The following is an 11,946-nucleotide window of genomic DNA, read 5'->3' on the forward strand; positions in this document are numbered from 1 at the left end:
GTTGAGAGCGCTTACATTATCAACCACGATGTATGATGTGTGGCTGTATTGTGGTTAGCAGAGGGCAGTATGTTCAATACATATTTAGATAACTAAGTAATTTAGGTTATCTGCCCATGCATGGATGCTGTTAATGAGAATCATGGTTATAAAACGAAAGTCGAGCTACTTAGTGACATTTCCAAGCGCTTTTTTCCCAAGTTGGTAAAAGTGGAAGTAGTTTCCTTTCAAGCACAAATCAGTCCGAGATTTAAATTCCCATTCTGATGTTGACTAAACTCGGTATTCATCAACGTGATATCTAACGACTAACCGACATTCTCTATGATAATGTATTGGCCGAAATGGTGACACCCAATGATAAAGTTGGTGCAATTCAGTCTTACGCCAATGTTTATGACATTTTTACGAAGGAAACCACAACAATAGTAACATTCCCATTAATTGTGAATTTAAACTGAAATAAAGATTTGACGACGATAGAGATGCAATAGGCTACTGTAGATACAACGTTTTTATAACACGAATAAGGAAAAGGACAAACTGAGTTTGAATTGAGTAATTGGTGCCATTTGGTAACTCTCCAATCGTGTTCAAATTACTTTTTCCGCAAGTCTGCAATCACCTCATCCCTTGTAATTTGTTTCCAGTTCTCTGGAATGGTGCCCTGCCTGTAAATTGCACTTTGTAAAGCCTCTCTAGGTCTGACTTAAATCTGCAGACAAACCATTTCCAATATGGCTGCACGGTTAAGTCTGGAGTGATACTCCAACTTGCATATTCTGGCCCTGCTGTACGATAATCCTTATATGGTATTTCATTGTCTTCTGAAAGCACTAAAGCAGTCACTGGCAACTAAACTAGTACAAATATCAGTGACAAAATGATCTGTTTTATACCACTGTATTCCATTACTCCCTGTGGCCGATGAATGGAACGCAGTGGTCCTCGTCATGATTGGGTATCGTGTTTGTGCAGATGGCTTTGCAGAATGGGCACTGCACCCAGCACCCACTCATCTGTTCACATAGCATGTCATGAGGTTTGTTCCTTACGTCTTTAAATCCTTTAAGGATGCTGTAGAATATTGTTTGTTCAACTGTGCCACCATGGTTTCATTGCTGTGGTTAGTTCATCTAAAGTAGGAATGTCATTTATGCTTTGTAGTCAGCTTAATCAGACTGTGCCTTAGGAAATTGATTTTGTCACCAAGCTCCGTACTAATTCATCCAGCCACGATGATGCATCGCCTTTGTTTCTGGAAAGCTGTGGTTGCATTCGTAATTGCATTAAAAACATACTTTTGTAAAACTCAAGACATGATTTAAATATTTCACGAATTTTTCATTTTCTTTTGCTGAGCAATATTCTTCAACACGTTCTTAATGTATTGTTAAAATATTGTTTTGGTTTCTGAATGTATTCATTAAATTTTCAAAATTCCTTCTCTGCTAAATGTATCAAGATGTAGTTTTCTAATTTTGATCGATTGCCATGAATGCCGGACATCGGACTTCATTTTGTTGCAATGTCAAGGCTGGCTTTGTCACAGACTGCCTGGTGCATGGCTGTTTTAAGTTTTATGCACAAAGTGTCAGCAAAGATGGTGGTGTTTGTTGCTCCTTCACATCGAATCTTAAAGCTGTTAAAGTACTCTTCTTTCTTGCTGCTGAGGTATATTAGAGGATCGTTTGCCCTCTGGAAATCATTCTATTTTCTGAAACCTCTTTTCAGCATTTGCCAAAATGTGTATTGCTAAATCTAGCCTGTACTAGTTGTGAGCTGCAGTGTTGCATTGTGTTGTGAACCTGTATCCACAGCTGCCAGCGCAGCTTGTATTACTTCATATATATTGGTTTCATTGTAACCAAGCTTCCGTTTCTCAAGATCTTTAATAACAACGTTGGCAGCATTTTCTGCACTCTCTGTTATTGCTTTAACAATGTGAGTCTCCCGTGATAACTGGAAGAAAAAATGCTTTATTATTTCCAAACGACCTTTTTGTTTAATCACAACATGGTCAGGACATATCACAAATGATTTATCGCCATACCTTTTCCCAAAAATAGTGGATACCTCATTTATCATTTTAAACTGTTCCTGAAGTATATGTTGTGCTTGATTTCTAAAATTCACATTTCCAGGTTGAGAAATGCTGTTTATCACTTCATTCGTCCATTCTTCCCACATTGTCTCGAACTCTTCTCCAATTGGATATCTTTGCGTCCAGTGGTTTTCAGTTTCGAAGCCAAATCCTTGCTCTTCTTCATCAGCTGATCCTCATAGCGTGATCTATTTTGATCTAGATTGTTCCAAGCACTCTTTGCTTCATCAGATCAGTACATTTTTTGTAAGTATCAGTCACAAGCTCGTCCTTAATTGTTTCAAATCTCATTACGAAGTTAGCTTTCCATTGACTCAACCATTCAGCATCATGTGCATTGAAATATGTTTCAATTTTTTCTGATTCGTGTATTTTGGAAAGGGTTTGCTCAATGCTTGACCAAGTCAAATTAGACAATATGTAACATCTGTACTGTTATTAATTATATTATATTGCTTATTCTCCTCTTGAATAAGATGACTCCTCAGGCTCCAAGTCCATTTCCCATACATTTCTTCCAGTTTGCTGTAAGCTGCAATCTCAAGGGTGTTATTGAAGCTAAACACAAAGTTTTCTGTAAGCAAAGGCCCCCAAAGATCCTGATGCGTGCTTTGAACTCTGATATTTTTAAAACGTTACTTCTTTTTAGGATGCTGTATTTAAGTTCTTTGATATTTTGGCAGTAACTTGGATTTGGTGGGGCCATTGGAGGATCTCCCTCCCAAAGATGAGCAAAGTAAAAGATGTGGGAGTCCACGTCACACCTGATCACCTCGTCAAATGATTCAACAACACACTTCTCCTGCTCTGCAGCGATGCGCGTCATCTCATCCAGGTTCTTCTGAAGACGTCTCCTACCCTGCATGTTTTTGTCTTGAGCGGTCACATCTCCTACGTTTTGATGGACAAACACACAGCTCGGTGACAACTTCACCTGCTCATTCTCAGAAACGCCTGCACAGCGATCTGTAGAATGTCTTGCATCTCAGAGGATTCTCTCCAAAAATGTTGATCACGGTCGCGTTGCCAAGGCCGATCACAAACGTAGCCAGCTCATTGTCATGAGTGGGTGTCGCATTTGATAGCTCTGGGGCACGGAGCCCTTCTGTGTCGACTATCAACACAAAGTCATATCCCAGCTCTTTGCTGAACTCTTCCTCCACCTTCACCAACTGCATGTAGACGCCTCGGGTGCATCTCCCTGCACCCACAGGGAACTGGAGACCGAACATGGCATTCAGCAGCGTGGACTTGCCACTGCTCTGTATGCCCAGTATGGAGAGGACAAACAGGTTTTGTTCCAATTTTCTCAATAACTTTGTCCAAAACGGAGCTGATCCAAGTGAGAGGGACATGTGAGGCATCACCGTCCATGAGTTCAAGAGGGAACCCAGAGAGCATCAAATCTGCTGCGATGCCTGGCAAAGCAGCTGAGCGTTTGTCAGCTGTGCGCAGTGTCTGTGACGCTTCGTATATTTGGCCAACTTCCCTGAAAAGGTGATCTATTCCAAAATAAGAGGCACCAATTTTTACGGATATTTTATCCAGCTCTTGTTTTTTGCCAATAAACTACTTTCAGTGCCTTTTGACTTAATCATTTCTGTCCAAGCATGGTGATACTGCAGATTAAGTTGTGATAATTGATCTGTGGACATGGTATCTAAATATGCCCGTAACCAATGCAGGAAGTATTTTTTTACTGTGTCTGCCTGATGCTCCAGAACATCAATCAATGTTTTCATTACATCATTGAGAGGAAATGCTTTCTTAAGCTGGGCGTTCCGTACAGATTGTTTTTCATTGAATGTAAGATCACTTCTGTATTGCTCAAGATTTGTGCCCCCTTACTCTCAAGCGAGTGAATTCTTTGTCTTTCTTGCACCACTCGTGCCACAATTTACCTTGAAGAGGCAGAAAAGTCTTCTTCATGGAAGACAATGGCTTGTCCTTTAGACGACTCAATAAGACGTCTGCCATGGACTTGCCTGTTTTACAATGCTCATCATCTTCATCAACAATGAAGCTGTACTGTCGAGCGATGTCTGAGCAAACATCAATGTTGATCGTTTGTGTTGAATTGGCCAACAAAGATTTGAGGGTTGACTTCAATTCATCATTAACGCAGCTTCATTTCTGTTCTTGACAGCAATTTTCACTTTTGTTCTCGAATTCCCACCTTCGATTATCTCCTTGTCAGCCCAAAGGCAAATAAAGGCTTTGGAGATCTCAAACAATGTTCCAAAATTCGTTTAGCTTCATCATTGCGATCACAATCTGACATAGTATCACGTTGATAGAAGATATCTCGAGGAGAAAATTTACCTGTTTTCTGTGCTCTCTCGCATCTCCGTGGAGATTGGTGAACGCTATGCAGTCATTAAAGACGTCATCATCCCTCCCACCTGGGCAGTACCAGGCGATCTCTACCACTCCTTCCATTAGGATACCATTTCTGCTGCTGCCTCTGCAGTGCTTATGAAAGAAAACGCCATGCTTTTGCTTACTGAGCAGAGAGTTCAGTATCTGAGATTTCGACGCGAGTGATTCACCAAATCGTATAAAGGATACTAGAGGAGTTCTGCATTAACAATCGCACAGTTTTGGTTTGCTGGGTCTTACTAGATGGTCACCGCATTTCCAACTCTTGTTAATCTGTCGGAATGCCCAAAGAGGAAATTCTATGTCTGCACTGCAAGGATTTGGAACTAAAAGCGGCAGTGCAAACTGGCAAAATGAGAGTTTTGTGTAAATGTACTGCCTCACAAAATTGTCTCCACATTGGAAAATTGCCATTTGCAAATCCATGGGGTGAATGTGGGTTTGAGTGCTTGTCAATCCCGTCTCTATGACTCAATGTATAATCATGGTTACAAAAGTCTTCGTAATTAGAGTTTGCATTATCATGCATAGTTTCATTGTTTCATTTTCACCCTGAACACGAACATACCGTGCTTCATAGTCAACCATGATCAGTTTCTGCAAAAAATAAGGGCAAGTTCTTTTCTGTGCTTGGGTGTTTGTACGCATTGCTGACTTAACAACACACACATCCTGTGTGCATTTTCTTAGGGTAATATTTTGAAGGTCCAGCCTTTCAAGCAGATTCATAAACTTTTCAGACTCATTTGTTTTACTCCAACTTCTCGTTTATGCGAAACAGTCAATGCAGTATTAAGAGTTCCAGAAAAAGGAGATTTTAAACTTTCCTTAATCTGCTTCATATGAATGGGGCTTCTAGCATGGTCCTGGACCACGTTAGATTCTTCGGTGCATGTTGCATCCACGAAAGATTTAATCATTGTGAGATGTTCCTCTTTTCTCCCTGGGGTCCTGCATTAGTCTGAGCTGTAGTAAACCCGATCGGGAGGACAGACTAGCCTGAGTCTTGCAAGCACTTTGAGATCTGAAAGCAAAGTACTTGCTGTATGGTGTGTCCACTTCCTGCTGAAGGCAGTCAACGTCTTATAGTCGAGGAGGCGATGGAACAATCTCTCCGTTGCACTGAACCCTGAAGCAGCAGCAGCTGAAATGAACAGGCTCCTCCTCCACCCGCTTCATTTCTCGGAGGCACCGGCACAGGGAATTGAGGGAAAATGTGACGTCATTGGTCCCTTCACTTTGCTTCATTCAGCGCAGTTTCAGAATAAGTCGGTGCATCCATGACTTCTTTTAATCGTTTCTTTGTTTCTGTAAATGTGTCAGGTGAGGGCCTTTAGCTCAGATCAAGAATACTACTGTATCAATCCATAACCACTGCATTATCGAGGAGCGCTGGGGGAAGTTCTCCACTGGTAGATGTTTGGCTCTAAAAGGCGTGCATTTTCATTTTAACGTGTTTTTTCGTCACAAGATAAATGCCTACATGTCGATACAACCAGCTTCAGGTATTCCTGAAGGGCTGGATGGGAGAGACACGCATCGATCCAGCTCCTGTTAGTTTGTGTGCATTCATAGAATTTCTGTTTCAGATTCCCCAGTTTATCCAGATGAGTTATATCGTCTGATCTCATCCATTGCTTACATCTTGCATGATCGATTGGGCTTCGACAATAGTGGCAGCCAATTGATCATCTGGATAATTATTTGCATGCTTGTTTGTTAAGATGGTGTAAGCTGTTATAAGATCACTGGCTACCTTCAGGACATCTTTAAAATCACATTTATGATTGGACAGGACGATGTCCCATACTGGTATAAACCTGATGCCTCGGTCGATGAGAGACCATGTCCATTGTTGGAAACAACAGCAGCTTTCCACTGAGGGAGATTATGAACGTCAGGGTCACCCCCTATTGTGGTTACAGTCATCTGTACCATATCAGTGAGCACCGGGCTGTGCTGGCCAGAACCACTTGCAGCTGGCTCAGTTGTCATTGCAGCGCCAGTATCAGTAGTTGTACGACTGTCACAGTCAGCACCAATGTTTGGTCCCAATAACTCAGACAAGAGCCGTTTAATTTCATCTTGCTGATCGAACTGAAACCTTTAGCTGACGCCTTCCTCCAAAATATTCCTCCAAATTCGAGAGGGCCCTCGTTTGCGTGAGAGCCGAATTTGTGAAGAAGTTGCTGATCATGCTTTTAACACTTTGCTTTTGAAATCTTCCTTCGTGTTTTCCAAGGTGTTCTCAATATTTTGTAGTTCCTTCAGGGCTGCTTCAGACAGCCTGAGTTGTGCCATTTGAAGATGCGCTGAGGCTAATGGCAGGTACGTGTACTCTGTCCTGGAAATATAGGAATGATCAGTCTGAGTATTTTGCATTTCCTTAAGATTCAATGACTTGCTTGCATTGAGATTGGTTCTCTACTCAAGGTAGAGACACAACCTTGCTCTGAGACAGTGCTGCTGAAGCCCATGACTTCCATTGTCTTCTGAACACAGATTCTTCACTGAAAGAAATAAACTCGTGTTGTTTTGTCATGAATTGTGGACCGGATCCACGAACCGGAATGTTTGTGGGATTGTCAAAGTTTCCCTCTCTTCTCTAATTTATCCTCCAACTTCCCACTCATGTAAATCCCCTCTAGAGCAAGACCCCCAGATGCATTTTGTAAAATCTCCTATCTGACCACAATGTGTTGAAACATAATTGCCATTGTTGGCTGCTCATTAATTCTCTCAGACACGACAGAAGGCAACAGATTATCATTTTGTTATGTGGAGCCAAGCTCATTCCTCTTTCAATACAACATCATCAGCATCAATGCCAAGCATTTTATAAAATGCCCTTTTTCCCACGATTTACGGAAATGCGAGTCCAGTTCTTTGCATTCCTGCGGTCGAGGTGAAGCAGGCCTGTGCATTAGAAATGAGCAGAACCTCGCGCAGTTTTGTTTCCAGTAAACCTCGTCAAGACCCACGTCTCTGAGCTTTTGTGCAAGTTCATCGTGAGCCTGGCTTGAACGTTCCTCTTTTTCCATTGCAGACATTACCTGTGAAAAGGCATATTATATATAATAATTTTGGTGACGATGAGATACTCGTCAGACAGAAGTGTGTTCTACTAGCACAACTGCCAAGTGCATGCACATTAAGGCTGCTGTGCTTCTGATTGCTCAGAAAAACAAAGTGTGTGCATTTCCAGACCGAAATATCAGTCTGCCTCCCATTGACCTGTACCAGATGGAAGTTCTTCTGTACAGCCATGGAAATCTTCACATACTACGTCTTCGAAGATGTTAAATAATATAGGAGCCAGAGGACATCCCGGTTGAACCTAAGCTGATAAGAGAATGGCTCTGCCTGTTGGCCACACAGCTCTACGCCGGCCTGCCCACCATCATGAATGTCCTTAATGATCGGAGCACAGGGCATGGATGGATATCCTAAATCTCTGGCCTCAGATATATGTTAATCTGTTATAGTGGAGTTTGGTAACCCCTAGGCCAACTAGTATATTCATTAGCTAGTCACAATTTAAAATTAAAATACAAAAACAGGGCTACCACGTACAGTATAGGCGTCTCGTTAAAATGAGCATCTTTTTACAATAACTCACTATCACAAGTAATTTGAATGTATGCCAATATGTTCCAAAGAAGAAAAATGTTCGCTTAGCGAGTGGAGACTGATTGATCAATATGCATCCCATGGCGGCAGGGGGCGTACGGCGGCCAGCAGTCTCGTGGTGGCACTGGAATGTGTGGATGGTGGGGGGAAGGAGTGGGCGTGGGGGGGGTCTAATTAATTGCAGACACTGAGGACAGGAAGTTGCGCTCCATTTCACATCCCCACATCGTGGCAATAACCCAGCAAATATGGTTCGATTCTGAGCCACGGTTAAAATCAGTGGTGAGTGATATTTGAGCCAGCTGTCCTGTATGGCCCCTGCTGCTGCCATAAATGTCTATAGGATAAATATATTACAGGTAATGTTATGGGCAATGGACTTTCATTGTACTTAAAGAAAGAGGCAAGAGACACAGAGGGATACCAGTTTACACCACACAAACATAAAACCGCGGTGGCGAGGAGACGTGATCTCCCTCGCCATGGTTCACAGGAGATTGTTGATTCGATCCCGGACCACGTCGATCGATGCTGTTGTATATTTGGAGTCAGAGTGACCTCTCCTCATGGTGGTCGCGTGGATTGCCCTCCACATTTAGAAACATGTGCTTAGGTGATGTGGCTGTGACTATAAATCCTATTTGTTATCAAGCTATAATGATGTTTGGCCAGATTTCCTCTGAACAAGCGCTCATAGCTCAATGGACTTTGTCTATTAAAAATATTAGCCTAAGAAATGTTTTAAAACTTGTTTCCTGATTAAGTTTATCAATTAGCATATGAATATAAAAAGTATAATGGACGACCGCTTGTGTTGCGATCAAAACGTCGTGATTTATTTTATGCCTACGTGACTTTACCGAATAAACCAAAGAGTATGGATTCCTGCAGTCACGAAAGCTTCAAATCAAGGTATGAGTGATGTAAACACAACCATCATGAGCATAACCCCTGAGTGCTTCATCCCTGGTTTATATTATGAATTCAACCGGATTATCAACATTCTCAAGAAATGCAAGCTTCAAAAGGAGTAATGTAAATTGCAAATGTAAAAAAATATTTTAAAATGAACATAAGGGCATGTCTAAAATATTTAATATCGCGACTCGTAAAACTATACTGAGCATGTGGAACTACGACGAATCCGTATCCTTAAAACTATAGAACAATTCCCTACAGCAGATCGCTCTCTGGATCACTTGGGATGCATGCTTAAAAGAAAAGAGACGTTCATGAATTACTTATTTAACTCCCCTCACGTAATAAAACAGTCATACTCGGTGTCACCACGACACACCTTGTTAACTGTGTGCAATACCCCACAGCCAACAACAGACAACTACAGTGAGGGAAAAAAGTATTTGATCCCCTGCTGATTTTGTACGTTTGCCCACTGACAAAGAAATGATCAGTCTATAATTTTAATGGTAGGTTTATTTGAACAGTGAGAGACAGAATAACAACAAAAAATCCAGAAAAACGCATGTCAAAAATGTTATAAATTGATTTGCATTTTAATGAGGGAAATAAGTATTTGACCCCCTCTCAATCAGAAAGATTTCTGGCTCCCAGGTGTCTTTTATACAGGTAACGAGCTGAGATTAGGAGCACACTCTTAAAGGGAGTGCTCCTAATCTCAGCTTGTTACCTGTATAAAAGACACCTGTTCACAGAAGCAATCAATCAATCAGATTCCAAACTCTCCACCATGGCCAAGACCAAAGAGCTCTCCAAGGATGTCAGGGACAAGATTGTAGACCTACACAAGGCTGGAATGGGCTACAAGACCATCGCCAAGCAGCTTGGTGAGAAGGTGACAACAGTTGGTGCGATTATTCGCAAATGGAAGAAACACAAAAGAACTGTCAATCTCCCTCGGCCTGGGGCTCCATGCAAGATCTCACCTCGTGGAGTTGCAATGATCATGAGAACGGTGAGGAATCAGCCCAGAACTACACGGGAGGATCTTGTCAATGATCTCAAGGCAGCTGGGACCATAGTCACCAAGAAAACAGTTGGTAACACACTACGCCGTGAAGGACTGAAATCCTGCAGCGCCCGCAAGGTCCCCCTGCTCAAGAAAGCACATATACATGCCCGTCTGAAGTTTGCCAATGAACATCTGAATGATTCAGAGGACAACTGGGTGAAAGTGTTGTGGTCAGATGAGACCAAAATGGAGCTCTTTGGCATCAACTCAACTCGCCGTGTTTGGAGGAGGAGGAATGCTGCCTATGACCCCAAGAACACCATCCCCACCGTCAAACATGGAGGTGGAAACATTATGCTTTGGGGGTGTTTTTCTGCTAAGGGGACAGGACAACTTCACCGCATCAAAGGGACGATGGACGGGGCCATGTACCGTCAAATCTTGGGTGAGAACCTCCTTCCCTCAGCCAGGGCATTGAAAATGGGTCGTGGATGGGTATTCCAGCATGACAATGACCCAAAACACACGGCCAAGGCAACAAAGGAGTGGCTCAAGAAGAAGCACATTAAGGTCCTGGAGTGGCCTAGCCAGTCTCCAGACCTTAATCCCATAGAAAATCTGTGGAGGGAGCTGAAGGTTCGAGTTGCCAAACGTCAGCCTCGAAACCTTAATGACTTGGAGAAGATCTGCAAAGAGGAGTGGGACAAAATCCCTCCTGAGATGTGTGCAAACCTGGTGGCCAACTACAAGAAACGTCTGACCTCTGTGATTGCCAACAAGGGTTTTGCCACCAAGTACTAAGTCATGTTTTGCAGAGGGGTCAAATACTTATTTCCCTCATTAAAATGCAAATCAATTTATAACATTTTTGACATGCGTTTTTCTGGATTTTGTTGTTGTTATTCTGTCTCTCACTGTTCAAATAAACCTACCATTAAAATTATAGACTGATCATTTCTTTGTCAGTGGGCAAACGTACAAAATCAGCAGGGGATCAAATACTTTTTTCCCTCACTGTAATTCTCTTTGGTTCTTTCGGTAAGTCATGTAGGTAGAAATAAAACAAAATAAATCACGACGTCTCGATAGCAACACAAGCCATCGTCTTCAGGTGAGAATCGCGACAGCCGCGATGTCTGCTGCGAGTAGCACGATGTCTGCTGCCTTGTGAAGAGAAGCTGTTACCAGCAAGAGTTTATATAAGTTTTTGAGAACAAATGTAGCCGAGGTAGTGTTAATGGGGTATTATAGTGTGAAGAAAAAAAATAGCGTGGCATGTTAAAGGAAATTAACTTAGCTTAGCATGTTGGATTATAGTGCAAAGTTAATAGCTTCCGTAGCGCATACGAGCTTAAATTAGCATGTAGGATTAGCATATGCATTTTGATGAGAGAAGCATGCAAAAGTTAATGAGCGAAGTTAATGAGAATATCATGTTAAAGTCAATGAGAGATGAGCAAGTGGATGTCAGTCTATGTGTAATGAATAGCGTGGTATGTTAAAGTTAATGAACTTAGCATAAGAACGGCTCAGGGGAGAGAGAGACTACGTGTTTTAATGAGAGAAGCATGTAAAAGTTTATGAAAAAATTAGCAAGTTACCTTGTTCTCAAAAACGTATATAAACTCTTGCTGGTAACAGCTTCTCTTCACAAGGCAGCAGACATCGTGCTGCTCGCAGCAGACATCGCGGCTGTCGCGATTTTCACCTGAAGACGATGGCTTGTGTTGCTATCGAAACGTCGTGATTATTTTGTTTAATTTCTACCTCAGTGACTTACCGAAAGAACCAAAGAGTATGGATTCCTGCAGTCACAACAGCTTCAAATCAAGAACAGACAACTAGTTAATTGTAAATGGATGGTATTTTTTTACGAAACAAGCGTCTTGCCGATACACTACTC

The 11,946-nt window shown here is 42.0% G+C and overlaps 1 pseudogene; it reads right to left on the reverse strand.

Annotated features, from left to right (window-relative positions):
- Positions 1-598: 598 nt before the first annotated feature.
- Positions 599-11,773, reverse strand: LOC121852824 (annotated as a pseudogene).
- Between the last annotated feature and the right edge of the window lie 173 nt (positions 11,774-11,946).

This window comes from Callorhinchus milii, unplaced genomic scaffold (assembly GCF_018977255.1).
Source record: "Callorhinchus milii isolate IMCB2004 unplaced genomic scaffold, IMCB_Cmil_1.0 Scaffold1436, whole genome shotgun sequence".
Classification (NCBI taxonomy): Eukaryota; Metazoa; Chordata; class Chondrichthyes; order Chimaeriformes; family Callorhinchidae; genus Callorhinchus; species Callorhinchus milii.